Genomic DNA, 1,141 nt, shown 5'->3' with positions numbered 1-1,141 from the left:
AACACTATTAAATAATAAAAAGTATTACTTTAATTTTTGGCAATACTTTTTTTAAAGTACCGCGTAGCCACTATAGTAAAAAAAATTTCAATCTGACTCTAGTCGCACGGGAAGATACGCCAGATACGGAGTCGAGCAGGGACGTTAGAGCTTTAGGTGACACTGTAGTGAGTAGGAATGCCAGAGACACAAGGAAATCACAGAAAAGGGATAGAAGAAGCGAATTACAGAGAAAGAAGAGAAACTTAGGATTTGTGCAGTGAGAACATAGAGATGCTAGAGAAATTACGCTAGTGAGTGGGAAGTTTGGGTTTGACAAACTTATTTTATATATTAGTTTATTTCAAGTAAGATTTATAAGAAAACAAATGTATTATAATATTAATTAAAGTAATTGACTTATAGTGGTTCTATGAATTTTTAAAAAAGAAAATATGTGAATTTAATTTCCATCTACTTTATTAAATATATCCTAAACTCACAATTTAACCCATTTTGCTTTTAGTCTGATTTACGACAAGTTGGATTGTCAACTCTATTTAATTGGATTAGGTCAGATTAAATATTCGTAAATAAAATTAATATTATCAATCTTAATTAAAGTAGTGTAAACATCCTAAAATGAGTTAGACCTTAAAATGGTTCCTAAAATTATACTTGAGTTTTAAAGTGATATTTGAAATTAATAGTTACTCAAATTTATTTTTGAAGTTGCACGCGACTCAAAATAGTCTCTAAGACACTTTCCGTCCATAGTTTGTCATCAAAAAGCTAAGTTGGGCTGATTCCTGCCATGCTGGCAGTGTAATGACATCGTTTTGAATTTAAAAAAAATAAAGAAGAAACACCCTAATAGACTAATGGTCTTTGAGCAGGAGCAAAGTTAGACAATATTTAGTCGGGGGCCAATTTTTTTAATTTTTTATTTTAACAAAAAAATTATATATGTAATTAAAAATAACAAATAAGACTTAAAATTTACTTCTTATAAGATAATTAAACATATCATTTATTAAAATAATTAAACACAAATATCTCAAAATTAAATTCAAATATTGTAAATATAGGTTGTTACATTTAAAATATTCAAACATTATTCAAATTCTTTTTAGATATTTTCTGCAAATTATTAAAAAATATA

This window comes from Arachis ipaensis, chromosome B06 (assembly GCF_000816755.2).
Source record: "Arachis ipaensis cultivar K30076 chromosome B06, Araip1.1, whole genome shotgun sequence".
NCBI classification, from domain to species: Eukaryota; Viridiplantae; Streptophyta; class Magnoliopsida; order Fabales; family Fabaceae; genus Arachis; species Arachis ipaensis.
This window is presented reverse-complemented; position numbering follows the sequence as displayed.